Genomic DNA, 23056 nt, shown 5'->3' on the forward strand with positions numbered 1-23056 from the left:
ATATTTGTTACTTACTAAGCCATGGAGCTCATAAATATTCACCTAATATTTTTAGATTCAAGGACCTAATTTTGGGATCAGGCATCAGCATTTTGAATTTATGCATAAGGCGAGACTGATTTGTAGAAGGTGGGTAGTCCCCTAGATCAATGAAAGTATAGTGATATTTCATACAAAAATGATGTGGAAGGCTGCAACAGTTAAAGTTGAAAATATAAAATGCAATAGATGGTTGTTATGATAATACCACTGCCTATGCAAAGAATATATAATTTTTTATATTATATTTTAGTGCTTACCAGATCAAATGCCTTGCATGTCTATAGGGATGGTTCTTTGTAGGTATGTGATAGCTGTTCATGTCTTCGATTTTTTTTTTTAAATTCGGGAATGGAGGCATGACAATAACAAAAGAAGAGATGGAAGGAAGAAGGGTCTTCATTTTCCAATGCCTTTGCTTCCTCCTCTTACTCTTCTCAGTGGCCAAGAGCCAAAAAAATTAAGTGCCCTCCATCCATATAAGAACTTGGTATTCTACTTTCATGATATACGCTACAATGGCCAAAATGCTGCCAATGCCACCTCGGCCATTGTCGGGGCACTTGCATGAGTCAATCTCACAACACTTGCCGGGTTCGTGCACTTTGGGGATGTGGTTGTGTTCAACAAGCCTATCACCTTAGACAACAACTTGCACTCCAAGCCGGTAGGCCAAGCTTAGGGCCTCTATTTGTTTGTGTTGTTGCGAGGCTCTAGAGGAAAGAAGATGAGGTCGGTGTTGAATTGAGCTAGAGAGCTGCTAAGAGTCAAACCGATGTAGACCATGAATGGACCTATAAAAGAAGTCTTAAAATCGATGAGGTATCCTCTGGTTTATGACCTTTTGATGCTTAAGTCAGTTGAGACCTTGAGAACAGATAGTAAAAATAAAGAAAATGGAAGGCAAGAAAAAAAGTTGAGTAGAAAGAGTAAGAATTTTTGGTTTCCTTCAGTGGGGGAGCTGAAATAAATTCAGCAAAATCTTGGCTTTTAAAATTATGACTTATCTTATGGAAAGTACCCTGTCTCTCTTTATATAGAAAAAATTTGTTTAGACTGTTAGGAGAGTTTGTTAGGCTATTAGAAATCTATTAAGTCGTTAATTTATTATAATAGAATGACCAACTATATGAAGATCGTAGACTGTTCACCCACATGGTGATTAGCTATAGTATAGCTGGAAGATAATTGTTATAGAATTGGACAACAGCTATAATGGAGCTATAGAGTAACTATCTTTGTTCTGAATTAGATTGGTTCTGGATTGATGTCATTTGTAGAAGATCGAGAAAAAATTGAGCTGATCACAATACTCCAATAAGAATTAAAATAGATTAATTCAAATCAGCACAAAATCGATCTAAGAGCTAAATTAGGTCGGTATTTTATCGACTTGACCCAGAAGTTGACTTGGTCGATGTGACTTTCAGATGATTCATTCTGATTTTACCATGTGGTCAGAAGTTGGTTAATTGTACCAACACATGCCCTCTACTTTTCGGACCCGAAGTAAAATTCTCCACATCAGAGTAGAAAGTCAAAAGATCTCATCTGATCTCTACCAACGATAATAAATGCACCATGTGGTGGTTGACAGTATTTATTTTTAATCATTCGAGGCGGCATGCCACTTTTCAAAATGTCTCATCGATCCTCCAGCAATTATGAAGATCTAAAGAATCAGAAACTCATAATTACCTAAAAGGCTATGCTGATATAGTCTAATTCTCTGCCTGCCACATGTCATCCTAACATTGGCTACTTTAACTATCGCATGCGTGGCTTGATTAGGAAGAGATGTGCTAAAATATCTCTTATCAAAGTCATTGGATTACGATCAAGTGGCATTGGTGTGATGGAAAATCTGGTTGATTTGAACCATTGATGAGCTCTATAAATAGGCGCATACTCTGTTTGAAAATCACTTTACTATTTCTACTACATGGAAGTTCTGCCAAATTTTTTTTCGAGCCTTCCCAACACCACCAAAGCCAGAGAAAGATTTCCAGCATCACGGTAGTTAGAAGAAGGGTCATCGATGTCGAACAAGAGTTCCCAAAAACCTCTTCAAAGCCTTTTTTCCATCCAATAGGTAGATTTTCTTTGTTCCCAGTTCCTTTTCTTGTGTCATTCTAGGGTTTTAGGTTTCACCATCTTCATTTTCTTTTTTTGAATAGCTTTCTTCTTCTTTCTTTTTGCTCACATTCCCTTTCCATTTTGTCCTTTCTAATTAGGAACGAGCTTTCCTTATTCTGTATTCTGATGGTTTCGAGATTTTAGCTCGACAAATAATAAGATCTCCTTTATAAGAAGATTTTAGCTTCATCCGAGCATTATAATATCTGGCCACTTTCTATTTATAAGTGGCCATGTGAATCTGAGCTCTTTCTCAGGTTTCATCAAGCAGATCCAAATCGATTCTTAACTGATCTGAGTTACTTTCCTCATGAAAATTTTCTATCCTGATCGTCGGAAGATCGATCTCCATAAGTATTATTGCTTCTACCCCAAAAGTTTAAAAATTATCTCTCCAATTGATCTTCGAGGTGTAGTTTGGTAGGCCTAAAGAACACCATAAAGTTCATCCATTTAGGGTCTCTTTGCTTTTGTGAGTTTTATTTTCAAACCTCAAAGAATAGTTCGATTGATAACCTTGGCTTCTATTTGATTATGGATGTCCCACTAAAGTAAGCCTGTGGTCTATATGAAGCTTAAAACAAAATTCTTTAAATTTTTTATTATCAGATTTGTTAGATGAGTGCCCTAGAAGTCAATTATTGACTGACACATTTTGTAATTCCAGAACTTAACCTTATACTTGTAGCACTTTTATTATTAATAGAGGATATTTTTATTCCAATTATATTTATGTGTCCATGATTTATCCTAAAAATTAATAAAGATGATTTTGTATATTCTCAAGGTATTGAAAATTTGAGACTTACATTATTAGTGGTTAGTTTCTAGATACTTTCGATCAAAGGATCATCACAAAGGATAGTGATCAATTCATTTAAGATCGATGCATACATCACTTTCTCTTCTGGGTAAATGAGTCTTGAGTCTGCAGTGTACGGACACTGAGGTCCCTACACTGAGGTGAAAGTATAGGTGGTTGTTAGAGAATAACTTGTACTGAGCATGACCAATGGGAGAAACCACTTAGATATCTACTCACTCGTCAGTGATTATTTCGATGCTGTAGTGGTCTAAATGGTCTTTTGACTAGCAATGTCATCGGCTATTCACAGTGAGGCTATTGAGTTTGATTGCACATTTCTTTGGTCCCTAGCCATTCGAATCCGTACTATGTATGTTGGTTATAGTAGGTTCAGATTTACTATTAGGAGTAGGATGTACCTACATGAAATCTATCGATCTTGGTAGAAAAAGAGAAGTTCTATATGATTTACGAGATGAGTTCAAAAAGTTTTTGGCCAAAGCAAGTGTGAATATTAGAAAAAAATTTTTACGAAATTCATTAGTGAACTCGAGTCAAGTCAATCTAGTATATGACTAATGATGGGGTATAACGAGTTCTCCATGACCTCCATCAAGTTGGTGTTGGAATTTCTATGTCGGGGCATGCATGTATGTTTCAAAAATTTTTTTTTTTAAATATGATAGCAGAATAGAAAATTCAAACTTCTTTTAATCTATATTATGCATGCATAAAATTAAACTATAAGGATCTACTTCATATGCTAAAATTGTACATGTGCTGAAATTTAATATGTGATCGAATCACATACCTATTTCGTAATTTCTTTCTTCAAATCTGAATCTGAAAGAGAAGAGGCTCTCTCTTAGCCACACAAGTACCTGACCTCTATGGGTATCCACTCAAAATCAGTCTGAAATATTTCTTTTAAAATTAATTTTTCTTCTCCAAGAAAAATCAGCCTGCGAATCTGAATGAAGTCTACATCGCGATCAACTCTTTGATTCTTTTCTTGATCTTCTTCTTCTCTTCTTCTCTTGTCTTTCTTCCCTTGAATATGCTGCTGCTATGGGCTAGAAAACAGTACAAGAGGGATGCCCAACAGCCTTGGGTATGGAAGGAAAAGGGATGCCCAAAAGGAGGTGGTGTGTGGACGTCCAAAGGGGAGGAGAAGAGAGGGCATGGGGCACTCTAATAGGTGGCATAGGTTGTTGGTTGTGATGCCTAAGGACCTTAGGAGAGGTCTCTTTAAATAGGCATAAGTTTTGAATCCTATTCAAAACTAAATAAGCACTTAATACAAGTCCTACTTATATTAGGTTTCCTAATAACTTAAGTTATTCAACTTCCTTTAGGAGACCTATTAGGCACCAACTCTTGGAGCCCTTGCACCCATAAAATCACACCCCAAAGTGCACCCAAGAGACACCCTAAAAAGAATCCACACATTCTCTAAAGATGGAACAGTCCAACTTGATCAAATCAAGTGGCGCCCCATAAAAACTATCAAGAAAATTAATTAAGGATTTGTACTCTTAATTCATTTGATCCAAAACCTTAGGCACCTAACAATTGAAGTCCAATAAATCTAATTCATTTAGATTATTAGTAGATAATTTAGTTTGAATTAATCTTATCAAATATTAAGTCTAAATATAAAGAAAAAATTGGATCCAACCATGTGCTAGCAAGATTATCCTAAACCTAATAGGATTTTTCTAAATTCAATTAAGACTTCATAAGCCCAATTGCTTATTGCAGGTCTAATCCTTTTATTGTGTGATCCCATAGATTCAATTCTATCTTGTAGTGAGATATACAATGATCTCTATCAAAGAATCATTGAAACTTTTTTCAATGGGTCAGAACAATTTCACTCTAACTCATCAAGAATTATCGATCCAAAACAATCCTAGTGAGCTCTCACAATCCACCAGTGACACCTAGCAGTATGTAGCAGCAACCCAATAGAATCAAAAATAAATCTCAAGGTGTAGTTAACATGTGATTCAGTTCCTCTATCGTGAGTCCTGACTAAATGGCAGGTCATGGATAAATTATCAAATCTCAACATCAGTCATATAATAGATTTAATCAGCTCAAGTCCAATTATGATTCTTATAAAAATTCTTTTTCATCAATCATACTATTGTGGTCATAAACTTTCAAATTTCATAAGACTACTCCTCTCTATTAAGGTCGATAGATCCCATCTTAATGCACATCCTACTCTTATAGTGGACCAATTATCGTCAACATCTACTACAAGGGCTCATTGAGATCCATGTTTATGTGTCAGTCAAACTCCAGCAGTCTCACTACGAGCAGTCGTACAATCTTAGGTCAAATGACCATTCACACAACTACAGTATCGAGATAATCACTAACAATCGAATGAAAATCTAAATAATCTCTCATATGGTCATGCTCAGTACTAGTTATTCTCTAACAACTATCCGCACTTATCGCTCAGTGTCTCTACACTATAGACCAGAGACTCATCTATCCCGAAGAAAGTGATCTATGCATCGGTTTATCCAGATCAATCACTATCCTCATGATGATACTATGATCGGAAGCATTTAGGAATTAAATACATGTCTCTAATTCTTAATATTTTAAGAATACGTATCGAAAAGTTAATTTCATAGATGATTCAAGGACACATCACACTTGAATAAAAAATAAACTTATTTTTTTATTGATCAAATCAATATATAAAGTACAAAATTATATCCTAGCTTTATAACAATGTGTCAGCCATATTGGCTTCTAGAACATATATCTAATAATCTCCCACTTGGATTAAAGTCAATTGGCCACTAATCTAAGTCCCATCTTTTCAAGGTGGATTTTTATTTTCGGTTGGATCAATTTCTTTATCAACGGATTTGCCACATTGTTCGCGGATCTTCGCACCTCGACATGTTTCTTTTCGAGATAGTCACATATGATATGATACCGCCGCTCAATGTGCTTTGATTTCTGATGAGATCTCGGCTCCTTAGCAAGTGCTATAGCTTTATTGTTGTCACAGTAAAGTGGTATGACATCCGATATCATAACTTCAAGTTTTGCGATAAACTTCTTGAATCAGAAGCCTTCTTTTGCAGCATCCGAAACAGTGACATACTTAGCCTCTGTGGTCGAATCCGCTATGATGGATTGCTTAGAACTCTTCTAGCTAACTACATCACCATTGCAAACGAACATATATCCTGATGCAGATTTTCTATCATCAGGATCAGACATGAAGTCTGAATTAGTATATCCCTCGACTCACAACTCAGAACCTCCCCCAAAGATCAAGCATAAATCTTTAGTCCTTCTCAAGTACTTAAGGATATTTTTCATAGCTATCTAGTACTCCTCATCTGGATTTGACTAATACCTACTCGTGACACTCACAGTAAGGGCAATATCAGGTTGAGTACATAGCATGACATACATGAGGCTCTCTATGGCTGAGGCATAAGGAATCCTACTCATACGTTGAACTTTTTTAGATGTGGTCGGATACATCGTCTTGAAAAGATTAATACCATACCTAAGAGGTAAAAATCTTTTTTTAGAATTTTTTATGCTGAACCTCTTCAGCACCTTCTCTATGTATAGCTTTTGTGACAGGCCTAGAATCTTTTTTGATTTATCCCTATAGACCTTTATTCTAAGAATATAGAATGCTTCTCCTAGGTCTTTCATGAAAAATTTCTTGGATAACCATTTTTTGACTGTGGTCAATATGGGAATATCATTCTCAATGGGGAGAATATCATCCACATACAATACAAAAAATATTATTGCACTCCCACTGATCTTTTTATATACACAAAGTTCCTCTTCATTCTTGATGAAATGAAATAATTTGATCGTATCATCAAAATGATGATTCTAACTTTGAGAGGCTTGCTTTTATCCGTATATAGATTTTTGCAGCTTGCAAACTTTGTGATCACCATCACCAGACGTAAAACCCAAAGACTGCTTCATATAGATATCTTCCTCAAGATATTTATTCAGGAAAGCAGTTTTCAAATCCATTTGTCAGATTTCATAATCATAATAAGCTGCAACAGCAAGCAAAGTGTGGATGGATTTCAGCATGGCTATGGGCGGGAAGGTTTCTTGATAATCAATGCTCTCGCACTGACTATAACTTTTTACCACAAACCTAGCTTTATAGGTCTCTATCTTACTATCGGCACCTATTTTTCTTTTGTAGATCTATTTACATCCAATGGTAACAATACCCTCAGGTGGATCCACTAAGATCCATACTTAGTTCAAGTATATCGAGTCAATTTCTGACTTCATCGTATCTAATCATTTCTCAAAATTGATGTCAGACATCATCTCGTCAAAGATATTAAGATCATCACCATTACCCCTATCTCCCATAAGGAATATTTTCTTTACTTCCTCTATAAGCATACCCATGTATCTTTCAGGAGATCGAGAGATCTTGCTAGATCTATGAGGTGGTAGAAGAATATCAACTACTAGCTCATGAATAATGGGTTCTTGAGGATCAATAGCTCTTTGTTCTTTAGAGACCTTCTCTTCGAGCTCAACTAGCCTCCCACTGCCACCATCCTGAATAAACTATTTTTCTACGAATATGGCGTTGCGACTCACAATCACATTATGATCTTGTAGGAAGTAGAAGTAATATCTTATGGATTCTTTTGGATACCCTATAAAACGAGCTATTACAAATCTATCCTCTAGTGTATCAGCCATCTGTCTCTTGACATAGGCCGGACATCTTCAAATCTTAAGATAATCTAGACTTGACTTCTTACCATACCATATCTCATATGGTGTGGTAAGAACGGACTTTGATGGAATCCTATTCAATAAGTGAATGACAGTTAATAAGGTATGTCCCCAAAGATATAAGGATAGATCAATGAAGCTTATCATGGACCTAACTATATCCAATAGGGACCTATTCCTCCTTTCAGATACCCCATTGAGCTGAGGTGTTCCGAAAAGAGTCCATTAAGTGTATGCCATTGTCCTTAATATATCTCAAAAATTTTTGACTAAGATATTCACCTCCTCAATCAGATCGAAGAACCTTAATGAGTTTGTCTGTTTATTTTTCTACTTCATTTTTTAATTTCTTAAACTTTTTAAAGGCTTCAGACTTGTATTTCATCAGATACACATACCCATACCTAGACAGATCATTGGTAAAGGTAATGAAGTAGCTATAACTATCTCTGGCCTACACATCAAATGGCCCACACATATAGGTGTGTACTGAGATAAGTAACTCAGTGGCCCTTTCTCCATGTTCTATAAAGGGTAACTTGATGATTTTTTTCTCGAAGGCAAGATTCACAAGCTGGATATGACTCTGGGTTAAGAGACCCAAGGATCTCATCTTTTTTCAGTTTGTTTATCCTGTCCTCTCTAATATGACCTAGTCTATGATGCCATAAGTACTTCTGATTAATTTCATCTCTGGATCTCTTTTGACCTACGGCACTCACTATTTGCTTGTTTAAATTCACATTTGCATCAACATGCAAGTGATATAGACTGTCAATTAAAAGACCTCGTGCAACTAATTTATTTCATAAATAAATAGAATAAAAGCCTTTATTGAAACTAATTTCAAAATCTTTCTAGCTAGCACAGACACAGAAATCAAGTTCCGACTAGCTATAGGAATAAAATAATAGTCCTTTAAATCTAATCTAAAATCAGACGATAATCGAAGAGGATAAATGCCAACAGTTTCTGCAGTAACTTTTGCTCCATTGCCAACCCGAAGGATCATATCACCTTCCCTCAACCTCCTATTGATCTTGCATTGAGGTATATATATGAGCACTTGAACCAAAATCTAAAACCCAACTAGAAGTAGAAGAAACTATAAGGTTAGATTCAATTATGAGCATACCTTCTGATGGTTTATCATCCTTTTTGATTTTTAGGCTCTCTAGATAAAGTGGACAGTTCCACCTCTAGTGGCCTTCAGCATCATAGTGAAAATACTTTCTCTTTACTTCGGTCTTCTTTGGAACATCCTTCTTTGGCTTGCTCTCTTTTTTCTGCTTCTTAGCAGATTTAGTCTTCTTCTTCTCAGTAGACTTTTTCTTAGAAGAAGTTCGCTCTACAGCGAGAATAGTACCTCTTGAACTCTTCAAGATTCCTTCTGTAGTGACAAACATATTGACCAGTTCGGATATAGTGCAATCGAGTTTGTTCATATAAAAATTTACAATAAATTGACTATATGAACTCGTAAGAGATTAAAAGATCAAATCCATCCATAATTCCTTTTGTATTTCAAGCCCGAGCTTCCCAAGCTCCTCAATGTCCTTGATTACTGTCATACAGTACTTATGGACTGACTATCCTTTGCATATCTTCAAATTGAAGAGTCTTTTGGATACTTTGAAGCATACTGTATGGCTCTGCTCACCATACAACTCTTACAGGTGAGTTATTATAGCCCTGTCAGTGGGCAAATATTCATGCTAGCTTTACAACTTATTTGACATAGATGCCAGCATATAGCACTTGACCCGACTGTCTTCATCCATCTATTTTTCAAAAGCAGCTCTTTGCTCAGCAATAGGATGATTTTGTAACACTATGGGTTCCTGATCGAGTACATGAACTAATTTTTTTGAGGTCAGAACAATCCTAAGATTTCTAAGCCAGTCTTTGTAATTAGTTTCGATTAAACGATTGGTTTCAATGATGCAGGCTAGAGAGTTTGAGGCTGATATTATTTAACTGCGAGAGTAGAAACTTAAGTTACACTTTTATACTTTAATGATATATTTGCTTCTACAGATTTTAAGATGCAAACAATGACTCTCACTAATTTTTTGGATCCCTCCACTCTCCGGGTGGGAAACAAAAACTCTAATGCGATAAAAAGATTCTTAGTGGGTGCTGCGATTCCACCGATGTCATGCATCTCACCTAACAGTTATTGGTAACATACACACCGATGTATGGACAACTCTTTATCTAGATGCTTTTTTAAGCATGTTGCAGCGACTTGATCTCTAAGTCATGTGGGCTCACCTAACAGTTATTGACCACACTCTTTAGTTAAGCCCGACCCACCGTTTACAAGCAGGTGCAAGGCCGTCATTAGGTTCCTCACCTAACAGTTATTGGGCCCAACCCCATCCTTATCCTGGAGCAATTCTTTGCTAATAGAGTAGTTGCATATTTTCAGTACAACTGAACCACTGTAACCAGCTGAGAATAATCAACACCAGTAGCACATCCGCAAATCTACAATGATGGAAGACCTATGGACTTAATATTTATGAAAAAATTTATGTTTATGTCTTATCTAATCAATCATCATATGACCAATCTGATTGGTATGGGCTAAACCAAAATGCCAAGCAACTGAATTGAAGACTCAATTTTTCAAATTGGCCAGGTAAGTAGAGATCGGTGGATGTCCCCCTGTTGCTTTCCTTAGACACCAATAAATTGATCAGATCAGCTAACGAAATTAATTAAATAACCATGTCTCAATTATTTGCCTTAGACACCAATAGATCAATTGGTCCAAATAGATTAACTCAAATGAATTAGACTCAAGCCATCGAGCTAAATTAGGTCTTTAGGTTAATCGATTCTACATATGGGATTCAATCAATTTGATCAACAATAATTACATGATCATTTAACTTAATTGATCTAACCCTAATCAATACTTGACTCGATTTGATTAATTACTTAATCGAATTAGACCCATAATATTCAAAACATAAACCTTAGATGCAATCTAATTACATGACCTAACTTTTGATTTTTTTATAACCAAAATCCTCATGCATAAACACAAATTTTAGATTTCAAAACTAAATTTCAAATCTAAATTCTTTACATGAAAGATAAGTTTTAAATCATGAAATAATTTTTAGATTTAACATACAAACATATATCTCATATATGCATGTGAAATTCAGATCTAAATAAAATTCAGATCAATACATGATTTCATATATCTCATATACAAATCATGAATTATATGAAAAATAAATTTTGTGACCTAAATATCCAATCATATATCTCATATATGAATTATGAATCAAGTCAAATAAAATTTAAGATTTATGCATGCATCTATAGATCACATGAACATGAATTAGAAATTATTCTAGATCAAAATTCAGATCTATGCATGCTTTAATATATCAACTATATGTTCTAAAATTAAACATAAAATAAATTTTAGATTCAAAATATTCATCTATATATCTTATATATCAAAAAAAAATTAGATTTTGAAACTTTTTTCAAAATATATATGTCAATTTCATGCACATGAAACCTGTGACTCTGATACCACTGTTGAAATTTCTATATCGGGGCATGCATGCATGTATGTTTTAAATTTTTTTCTTTTCTAAACATGATAGTAGAATAGAAGAATAAAATTCTTTTTAATCTATATCATACATGCATAAAACTTAAACCACAAGCATCTACTTAATATGTTGAAATTGTACATATGCTGAAATTTAATATGTGATCGAATCACATACCTGTTTCGTAATTTATTTCTTTAAATCTGGATCTGAAAGAAAAGAATCTCTCTCTTAGCCATACAAATATCCAACCTCTATGAATATCCACTTAGGATCAGTCTGGAACAGCCTTCTTAAAATTGATTTTTTTTCTTCAAAAAAAATCAGCCTGCAAATTTGAACGAAGCCTGGATTGTGATCAACTCTTTGATCCTTGTCTTGATCTTTTTCTTCTCTTCTTCTCTTGCCTTTCTTCTTTTGAATATGCTACTGCTATGCACTAAAAACTAGCACAAGAGGGATGCCCAACAGCCTTGGGCATGGAAGGAAGAGGGATGCCCAAAGGGAGGTGGTGTGTGGACGTCCAAAGGGGAGAAGAAGGGGAGGAGAAGAGAGGGTGTGGGGCACTCTAATAGGGGGTGTGGGCTGCTGGTTGTGATGTTTAGAGACCTTAGGAGAGGCTTCTTTAAATAGGAAAAGGTTTGAATCCTATTCAAAACTAAATAAGCACTTAATAGAAGTCTTACTTGTATTAGGTTTTTCAATAACTTAAGTTATTCAACTTCCTTTAGGAGACCTATTAGGTGCCAACTCTTGGAGCCCTTGCACCCATAAAATCATATCCCAAAGTGCACCCAAGAGACACCTCAAAAAGGATCCACACATCCTCTAAAGATGGAACATGCCCAACTTGATCAAATCAAGTGGCGCCCCATAAAAACTATCAAGAAAATTAATTAAGGACTTGCACCCTTAATTTATTTGATCCAAAATCTTAGGCACCCAACAATTAGAGCCTAATGAATCTAATTCATTTAGATTATTAACAGATAATTTAGTTTGATTTAATCTTATCAAATAAGAAATCTAAATATAAAGAAAAAATTGGGTCCAACCATATGCTAGCAAGGTTACCCTGAACCCAATAAGATTTCTCTAAATCCAATTGAGACTTCATAAGCCCAATTACTTATTCTAGGTCTAATCCCTTTGTTGTGTGATCCCATAGGTTCAATTCTATCTAGTAGTGAGATATACAATGATCTTTATCAAGGTATCATTGAAACTCTTTTCAATGGGTCGAAATAATTTCACTCTAACTCATCAAGGATTGTCGATCCAGAACAATCCTAGTGAGCTCTCACAATCCACCAATGACACCTAGCAGTATGTAGTGACAACCCAATAGAATCGAAAATGAATCTCAAGGTGTAGTTAACATATGATTCAGTCCCTCTATCATGAGTCCCAACTAGATGGCAAGTCATGGATAAATTGTCAAACCTCAATATCAGTCATATGATAGATTTAATCAGCTCAAGTTCAATTGTGATTCTTATAAAAATTTTTTTCTATTAATCACACTGCTATGGCCACAGACTCTTAGACTTATCCTCTCAAATCTCATAGGACTACTCCTCTCTATCAAGATCGATAGATCCCATTTTGATGCGCATCCTACTCCTATAGTGGACCAACTATCATCAACATTCACTACAAGGGCTCATTGAGACCCATGTTTATGTGTCAGTCAAACTCCAACAATCTCACTGTGAGCAATCATACCATCTCAGATCAAAGGATCATTCACACAACTACAGCATCGAGACAATCATTAACGATCGAATAGAAATCTAAGTGATCTCTCGTATGGTTATGCTTAGTACTAGTTATTCTCTAACAACTATCCGCACTCATCACTCAATATCTCTACATTGTAGATTAAAAATTCATCTACCTCGAAAGAAGCAATCTATGCGCCAGTCTATCCAGATCAATCACCATCCTTATGATGATACTATGATCAAGAGCATTTAGAAATTAAATATATGTCTCTAATTCTCAATACTTTAAGAATATGTATCAAAAAATTAATTTCATGGATGATTCAAGGATATATCACACTTGAATAAAAAATAAACTTGTCCTTTTATTGATCAAATCAGTATATAAAGTACAAAATTATGTCCTAGCTTTATAACAATGTGTCAGCCATATTGACTTCTAGGACATACATCTAACAGTCGGAACTCATGATAGAAGGACTGAATTATACGATAACTGCACCTAGGGGTTCATATTTTTATTCTACTGGGTTGCCACTACATACTACTAGATATCACTGATGGATTGTGAACTCATCGGACATCATCTAGATAATCGATGACCCTCGAAGGACAAAGTTAGAATTATTCCAATTCATTGAAAGGAGTTTTGATGATATTGTAATGGAGATCATAATATATCTCACTACCAAATAGAATGGAACCTATGGGCTCACACATTAAGAGATTTAATCTTGAATTAACTAATTCGGCTTGTGAAGTTACAATTGAGTTAGGATTTAGTAAAATCCTATTGGGTTTAGGAGAATCATACCAGTACATGATTAAATCCAATTCTTTTTTGGACTTGAATTTTTTATTGGATAAAGATTAGATCAAGTTCATAGCCTTGAACTTAATCTAGATCTACTTTGATTTGGGTTTAGAGAGGTACCTATTTGAGGGCCCAAAAGGATTGGATCAAGCTAATGAGTTGGCAAACAAATCATTTTATTTTTCTCCCTTGATATTTTCTTTTTTGGCATGGATTAATTAGAAAGAGAAGAGGAGAGGAGGTGCATGCCTCCTTTTCATTTTTGGAAAGTCCAACAGGTGCATGCCCACTTGAAGTTGGTAGAGAGAAAGAGAGGGGCCCACCCCCTCTTTGTTTTGGCATGGAAAGGGAAAGAGAGAAGGTCAATGCCCTCTCCTTGTGTGCAAAAACTCTAAGGGGCACCAAAGGTTGGCATCTCCTCTTCTTACCTTATGGGATGAGGGCACCCCCTCATCTTGCCTAATAAGGTGTGGATGCTCTCTCTTCTTTCCATATAGGGTCTGGAGCCTTTCCAATTGAGCCTGATCTTTTCGAAAAGAAAATCAAATTAAAAAGCAAGGAACCTTATAAGATAAGGACTAACTTTTTTAGCCTGATTGGAGTTTGATTTGAAATCAAGATAAAGCTTTATTTAAGAGATGGTCTCCTAGGGTTCAAAGAGAATTGAGAATTCAGATCAAAACCCCTCCCATCTCCATGCCATCCTCTCCTTCTCTTATCTCTCCAATGCCCAAGAGTTGGGCTTTCCACTTTCCTACGCACTCAAGGTGTTGGGTGATCTCTTCTACATCAAGAAATAAGGAAAAAGACTGCAGTTTCAGTGTTAAAATCATGGACAAAGATCAACAGTTGATCAAAGATCCAAAAGGTTGAGATTTATTTTGGAGAAGATGGATCTAAAATGAGAAGAAATATTCAAGATTGATCCTGATGGATATCTGTAGAGATCGGATGTGTGTGCGGCTATTTTTAAAGAACCTTTAGATTTACGATCATCAGCTACGGTGTATTTCGACCCGCATAAAGTATTGAGATATGATCTCAATTTTTCTATTTTATTTTTAGATTACATGCATGACTTAGATCCAGGACTTGAATAGATATAGATTAGATTTATTGCATGTGGGATTAAAGGGTTTAACCTAGATCTATTTTCGCTACTATTTTAAAATTATTTTAAAATCTATGCATGCTAATCTATCCATTTTCTAACAAAATTATCATCTATTATCAATGATAATTATTCAAGGTAAGCCAAAATGACAGATAATTGACTTCCAGATGAAGTCTTGCATCTTTTTCTCAATAATTTATGCCAGAAGTTCAGCTTTCATCTATTTGGTGAAGTAATCAATAGCCATAATCAAAAATTTTTCTTATCCTATCGCTATTGGAAAAGATCCAAGGAGGTCCATTTTTTATATAGCAAAAGGCCAAAGTGCCATAATAGAAATGAGTTCGATCACTGGCTGATGTTGAATATTAGCATACCTTTGGCACCAGTCATATTTATTGACAAGATCAGTAGTATCTTTTTGAATGGTTGGCCAATAATAACCTTGTTGAATAACCATATATGCTAATGATCTGTCCCCTAAGTGATTGCCACAGATTTCTTCATGAACTTCTGATAGAGCATAATCAATCTTTGATGGCCATAAGCATCGAAGTAATGACAATGAATACGACCTCTTATATAATCGATCATCATGAATAACATACCAAGGAGCTTGTCTTTTGATCCTCCTGGCTTCAATAGGATCGGTTGGTAAGATTTTTTTAACAATATAACCCACCAATGGATCAATCCAACTTGACTCATAACCAATTTGAGCAATCAGTATGGCTTCTATATCGGCTTTTCAAGAACATCAATAAGAACTTTTTGATTAAGCTTGGGAAATCCTGATGTAGCCAAATGTGAAAGAGTGTCAGTTTGGACGTTCTCCGATCTTGATATTTGAATAACTTCTAGAACTTCAAAGCTTTTAGATAATTTTTTTATATTTTATAAATATTGAGATATTATAAGATCTTTAGCTTCGAATTGACCTCATACCTATTCGACAACAAGTTGAGAGTCGGTAAAAACTTTAAGATTTTTGACCCCCAGTTCTTTTGCTATTTTAAGTCAAGCAGTAAGTGCTTCATATTTTGTCTCGTTATTTGAGGTGTTGAAGTTGAATCTCAGAGCATGCTTGGTCACAACACTTTCTGGATTGGCATAAATTAAACCAGCTCCACTTTCTTTAAAATTTGAAGTTCCATCAACATGCAATACCCAATAAGAATCTTCAACGATCTCTTTTGGGCTTTTCGAGCTCACTTTTTCATCAAAAATAGAACATTCCACAATGAAGTTAGCTAATACTTGAGCTTTTAATGACAACTGAGGTCGGTAATGAATATCAAATTTGTTAAGCTTAATAGCCCACTTGGCCATCTGACCTAAAGTATCAAGTCATTATAGGACTGACTTCAAAGATTGGTCAGTTAAAATGATAATAGTATAAGATTGGAAATAAGGGTAAAGTCATTGAGCCAATGTGATAAGTGCATATATCATTTTCTCTATTTTGGTATTTCAGATTTCTGCATCCCCTAGCAGTTTGTTAGTGTAATAGATTGGCTTTTGAGTTTCTGCATCATCTCAGACTAAAATCGAGACAATAGTGTTAGGTGAGACAAATAAATACATGAATAACTCCTCACCTTCACCTGATTTTGATAGTAATAGAGGTGATTCGAAGTATTTTTTGAGGTTGTCAAAGATAGTTCGGCATTCATCTGACCAATTAATGTCTTTAATTTATCTCAAAATTTTAAAGAAAGGAAGATATTTCTCAATCGATCTAGATATAAATCGACTGAGTGATGCTACCCATCCAATAAGTTGTTGTATCTTTTTTATTGTACTTAGATGTTTTATTTCAAGTAGTGCTCGGATCTTTTTGGGGTTAGCTTCGATTTCTTTTTGAGTCACTTAAAAATCTAATAATTTTTTTGATGTAACTCCAAAAGTATATTTATTGGGGTTGAGCTTCATTTGATATTTACGAAGTTCTCCAAAGACTTCTTTCATATCGATAATATGTCGATCTGCTTTGGTGCTCTTTACCAGTATATCATCAATATAAACTTCTATATTGCGATTGATTTGTTGCTTGAAAATCTTATTGATCAAGTATTGATATATAGCACCTACATTTTTAAGATCAAAAGGCATCATTTCATAATAATACAAACCTCTTTTAGTGATGAAGGCCATATTTTCTTCATCTTTGGATGCCATTCTAATCTTATTATAGTCGGAAAAAGTATTCATAAAACTTAACAGTTTGTATCCCAAAGTGGCATCAATGAGACAAACGATTCTCAAAAGAGAGAAGCTATCTTTGAGATAGGTCTTATTGAGGTTGGTATAATCAATACAAGATTTACTATTTACTTTTTTAACCATAACAATGTTAACAATCCACTTCGAATACTGTGCTTCTCTAATAAAATTAACTTTTAAGAGCTTGTCGACTTCTTCATCTATAGCTTTTTGTCTTTCTGGGGTAAAGCTCTTTTTCTTTTGTTGCACTGGCTTATATTTTGAGTCAGCATTTAGCTTGTGTATAATGACATCAATAGAGATTTTCGGCATGTCAGAAGCTAACCAAATAAAAATATCAATGTTTGTCCGAAGAAAAGATATCAATTTTTCTTTCAGATCAGATTTTAATTAAGATCCGACCTGAATAGTTTTCTTCGGATCTTCACCTAATGGAATAGTGATAAGCTGTTCAATTAGTTCTCCTTAATTTTTACTGATCTCAAGATTGTCCTTCTGATCAAGTACTTCAATTAGTAGGGCTTCGACTAGTTTTTTTAATCTTTATAGCTATCAAGAAGTATTGCCTAGCAAGCATTTGATCTCCTCATATTTCTCTAACTTTATCTTTTGTTGGAAACTGAACTAAGAGATGCTAAGTGGAGAACACCGCTTTAAGAGCATTGAGTTCAGGTCGGCAAACAGAGTAGTTCTTTTTCTACTATGACAAACAGAGTGATTTCTTCCTTTACAACTACAGGATCTCCAAAAAATCTGACCAGCGGAGTGTCGAGCTATTTTAATCGATCTAGCATGTTTATTTTTTAGAATGTATCATAAAATAATACATCAATAGAACTTTTATTATCAACTAATATTCTTTTTACATCATATTTCACTATTGTCATGGAGATAACAACAACATCATTATGAAGAGTACTCCTTGAATATTAGCATCAAAAAATGAAATGATATTATCAGTGCGCTATCTATTCGAAGAAGGATTCTCGCCTGCCTCCCAGTCTCTATCAAGACCTGAGATCATATTAATGACCCCTACAATAGGCTGATTGAGTTCAGAATCATCGTTGGGCTTTTGATGTTGTTCAAAGACTTGGTGTTGCCCAATAAGGTAACAATATAAGAGGATGAATTAGATTCTTTAAAAATTTTAACTAAATCAATAATCTAAATAATGATGTGCTTCAATTTAAGCTATCTTAAGTGATTATGGGGTGTATACAATTATATTGCAGCGGAATTGAAATAATAAAAGCAAGTAAGAATGTAAAGTAAGAATTAAAAGCAAGGCAAGTATGAAAGGGCATAACACAAACATATAGAAATTTATAGTAGTTTAGTGCAACTCCACACCTACATCCACTTCTCAAAAGCTCCTTAAGAATTTTACTATAATCTTCTTGATTACAGTGTGTTTATTTTATCTGAGATCACAAACAAATCTAGTTGATTTTCTGGGATCAACAATCAAAATCTTACACCTATTATTTTTCAAACTTACAATCAATCCAGTTGGTTTTATGGGCTCACTAACCAAAACCTATGCTTCTCCAATTCTGAGCTTGGACGGGCCTACACCTGAAGTTTCTTTTCCACAAAGAAATGTGTAAAGAAAATAAATTACAAAGGTAAGAACTTTTAGCACAAAAATAAAAATAAAAATAAACTCTTTGAGGCTCAAAATAGAAGCTGAAGGATTGTTCTTTGAGACTTGACTTCTTTTCAAATGATGCTTAAGAAAATGTAGAAGATGTTGGTGAAGATTGCTCTTGAAGGTTCTCAAAGATCAGTGCTCAATTAATTTTTTTCTCTCTTTTTTAAGGATGTTCAATGACCTCACTTATTTGAATATTTTTCTCTTCAATCCCTCTTCATCTTCCTTCCCAAATTGATTCTGTAGCTTTTAAAAGACTTGATATTAACTGGAGAATGAGTTTTGACCATTGGAAGGCTTGGACTAGCCATTAGAGTGAAAATTAGTCATTAGAAATAATTTGCATATTTTTTAAAATTCTACAGAACTAGCCATTGGAACTGAAGTCGACTCGGATTGGGCTCGAGTCGACTCGAAAGACCTTCGAGTCTATCTTCCCAAAAACACTCTTCTCTATATTTTCCTACAACTTTCGCTCGAATGATTCGAGTTGATTCAAAGGTTCGTTCGAATTTCTATGAGTCCACTCAAATTTCTACAAGTCTACTCATATTTTTTCTCCTTTTTTCTTTAAGTTAATTCGGATGACACTCGAGTCGACTCGAGTGCATACCGACTGAAATTCTAGCATGTTAAAATCTTTTTTTTTTCAGTTTGAGTCATCTCGGATGAAATTTGAATCGATTCGGATGATAGCGAACTAAAAAATATTGAATATTTGTTTTTGCATGAGTGATTTTTTGACTTCAACTTTTGAGAGCTTCTTCCACCTTGATTTTTATGATCTTTTCCATCATGACGGGTTTCAAAAACTCTTATTTGAGGTTTATTTGAGCATTTAAAATCATTCTTTTGCTTGACTTAGCTTCTTTTAAGAAGATTTTTTTCTATGGATAATTTCTACATTTTCAGTACTTAAAAAATTCTACATTTACTCATGAATACATGATTAGTAACATAATCATTCAAAATTTTGAAATCATCAAAATCAATTATAGGATCAATACTTGGTCTACTGGATCTCGAATATACTTATCGAGGTAACCTTGATGGATCAGAATTTCAATTTCCTCTTTAAGCTACCGACATTCTTCAGTATCATGTGGCCATGGTCTCTATGGAAACAACAGTATTTTTTTTATCTCTTATCATTGGTAGAGCCTTCATAGGGTTGGACCGATGAAGGTATCCTTAGTTCTTGATTTTCATTAGAATTTGGGCACGAGGAGCAGATAAAGGGGTGTAGGTATCAAAATGCTGAGGTGGACTTTTTGACCTTAGATTTTATTGAGGTGGGTCAGAATTATTCCTCAGTCGATCTCCACGATCCTCTTCTCAGGGTCATATTTTTTTTCTAATGGAGTATGCTTTCTTCCTCCTCAACTTGAGCATATTTTCGGACTCAAACTAGTATTTGCTCATAGGTGTATAGATAATCTTTGTTGAGGGAGAAGATCAAGTGATTGCTTTGGAGTCTTTGCTTCAAAGCAGCCATTGCAACAAACTCATTGAAGTTTTTTACTTTCAGTATGTTAGCGTTAAAATATGCTGCATATTCCCAAAGAGACTCACTCTCCTATTGTTTGATGGTGAAGAGACTGTTTATATTCTTTAAGTGGAGTCAATTATTACCAAAATAGGTGATAAACAGTCAGGCAAGTTGTTCAAAGAAAGAAATAGATCCTAGTTGAAGTTCAAAAAAGCAGATCCATGGTGATTTTTTGAGAGTGATGAGGAAAGCAACACAAAACAGGACATCAAACGTCCCTTGTAGCCACATAATTACTCTAAAGCCTTCAAGATGATCTCGAGGATCAGTGGAACCATTGAATAATTCTATTGTTGGCATTTTGAATCGGAAAGGAAAAGGTTTACTTAGGATTTTATGGGAGAAAGGGGATCGCAGGTTAAAATCTCTTTCACTTTTGGAATAGCTCCCAAGCTATGCCTCCATCAGTTTTTTTTTTTCAAGATCTTGAATCTTTTATTCAAGACCTTCTTTCCAATACTACTTCCTGCTGTGTGAAGTAGATTCTCCTTCAAAAGATTGATCAATATGTGCAAAATAATAATTTTGACAAAGATCTTGATGAGTCGATTGTTGAGTATGCTGAGATTGAGCTTGTTGAGGAACTGCTTCTTCCTACTGCTCTGTAGTATACTGGAGCTGTTGTACCGTAGCAGTAAGAGCCTAAACTTGCTGAAGTAGAAGATTAAATTATTGTAGATCAACCACAATTGGAAGTTGTTCTATACCTTCCTGTTTACTATTTTCACAAAAATCTTTTGGGCATACCCTTTCTCTAGCATCAATCTGTTGATGCAAGGCTTCGGAGAAAAGAAGATGAGGTTGGTGCTAAATCAAGCTAAAGATTTGCCAAGAGTTAGATCGATGTAGACCACAAATGGACCTGCAAAAGAAGTCTTAAAATCGATGGGGTACCCTCTGATTTAGGATCTTCTAATGCTTAAGTCAGTCGAGATTTAGAAAGCAGATAGTGAAAATAGAAAAAACGAAAGGCAAGGAAAGAAGTTTTGAGTGGAAAGAGTGAGAGCTTTTGGTTCTCTTCAGTGGGGGAGCTAAAATAAATTCAGCAAAATCTTGGCTTTTAGAATTATGACTTATCTTGCAGAAAGTACTCTACCCCTCTTTATATAGAGAGGATTTGCTTAGGCCATTAGATCATTAGAAGAGTTTGATAGACCGTTAGGAATCTGTTAAGCCGTTAGTTTGTTATAACAGAATAGCCAACTGTATGAAAATTGTGAGCTATTCACCGACGTGATGATTAATTTGTAGTATAGTTGAAAGATAGTTGTTGTAGAGTTAGACGACAGCTATAACAGAGCTATAAAGTAATTGTTTTGTTCTGGATTAGATCGGTTCTGGACCGATGTCATTTGTAGAATATCAAGAAAAAGCTAAGCTGATCAAAATACTCAATTAAGGGTTAAAATAGATCCATTCAGGTCAGCACAAAATTGGTCTAAAAGCTAAATCAGGTCGGTATTTCACCGACTTGATCCAAAAGTTGACTTGATCGACGTGATTTTCATATGATTCATTCTGATTTTGCCACATGGTTAGAAGTCGATCAACTATACCAATAATATGACAAGAAGGAGGTCGACACGGCATGGCTAGTCTTCACCTTTGTGTTCAACTCAACAGAGCTGAAGGGGACCATGAACTTTCTCGGTGCAGATCCTATCACGAACAAGACAAGGGATATCCCTGTGGTTGGCGGCATGGGAGACTGCTTCATGACTCGAGGGATTGCCACGTTGATGACTGATGCATTTGAGGGTGGAATCTATTTTTGCCTTCGTGTTGATATCAACCTGTATGAGTGTTACTAAGAAGCAACATGTGATGGGAACCTTCTGTTTTTGTTTTTTAGCGTGCAGGGAAGAGCGCTTCTTATGTGTTTGTTATACATGGTGGTGTTTTATAGAAGATTTCTTTGCTTTATAACATCACCATCAAATGCAAAGCTACGATTAGTTAGTTAGAATTATGGATTTGAAGAACTAAGCTTTATTATATCAGCATCAAATATGAATATGGATTGTAAGTACGATCTTTGACCACCAATACAAAGCAACTAAAAAGTTTTGCCCACACTATGAAACATCTCAATTTTGACAGGTGGGAACCGCCAATTGGGGTGTTTTTATTATGAATAGATCTATCTATCGAATTGTGGAGAGGATAAACACTTGTATTGGTGTGGGAATGTGGGTCAAAGAGCCATGTTTCAACAAGAGCAGCAGTTCACAGGGATGACTTGCACAACGGACTCTGGGTATGCTAGTTTGAACTAATCTCGGCAACTGGTTTGCCGGCACTAGTTCAAATGATTCACAACCCACCAATTGCACAAGACCGCGTCAGAAGAAAACAATAATCACGGGGTCATAAGTGAAAAACTAAATGGGAAGTTTGGTCTAAGTGGATTAAGTTGGAAAGTTTAGAAAAACATATACTGCTCCTAGGCAAATAATATTCTTTAATTTCTCTCCCCACAAATTTACCACCCAGATGCAAGGGCAGCTGTATTTATTTTTCATATAATTATTCTTTCAATCATTTTAATAACCTACTAGATGGAAGCATTCAACCATATGACCCCTCCCCATTTATGCCGTCTGTTTGGATTGCACCATATGCATGATCTACGGTCGGCCGC

General features: G+C 35.2%; 1 pseudogene; it reads left to right on the plus strand.

Annotated features, from left to right (window-relative positions):
- Nucleotides 1-419: 419 nt before the first annotated feature.
- On the plus strand, nt 420-22226 carry LOC105034103 (dirigent protein-like; annotated as a pseudogene).
- Nucleotides 22227-23056: the final 830 nt, after the last annotated feature.

Source organism: Elaeis guineensis, chromosome 6, assembly GCF_000442705.2.
Source record: "Elaeis guineensis isolate ETL-2024a chromosome 6, EG11, whole genome shotgun sequence".
NCBI classification, from domain to species: domain Eukaryota; kingdom Viridiplantae; phylum Streptophyta; class Magnoliopsida; order Arecales; family Arecaceae; genus Elaeis; species Elaeis guineensis.